This window comes from Etheostoma cragini, chromosome 18, assembly GCF_013103735.1.
Source record: "Etheostoma cragini isolate CJK2018 chromosome 18, CSU_Ecrag_1.0, whole genome shotgun sequence".
Classification (NCBI taxonomy): domain Eukaryota; kingdom Metazoa; phylum Chordata; class Actinopteri; order Perciformes; family Percidae; genus Etheostoma; species Etheostoma cragini.
This window is the reverse complement of record NC_048424.1, coordinates 127,051-127,366: the sequence shown is the minus strand read 5'-3', so window position 1 is coordinate 127,366 and position 316 is coordinate 127,051.

Here is a 316-nt window from a genome sequence, read left to right as displayed (position 1 = left end):
GTGTGTGTGTGTGTGTGTGAGATCACTGAGTCAACATTATGAGGCTTGAAAAAGCTTTTTGGTGCATGCAGCGATGTTTTACAAGTGTCACATGTACGACATCTGCTCATTTTATCACCTTGGGAATAGATATGAAGAACCATGTGACATCAACCAGGTTTAACCTGTTTTACATCTAACGACCACCAGGCGCGTCTGAGAACAACAATCACAAATATTCTAGTCAATGCTCGATATTCAAGTCAATCGACGTGGACATGTCTTCAGCACTCAGGGAAGGACCTGGCTCTCCAGAGCCGGCTCGACATGGACATGT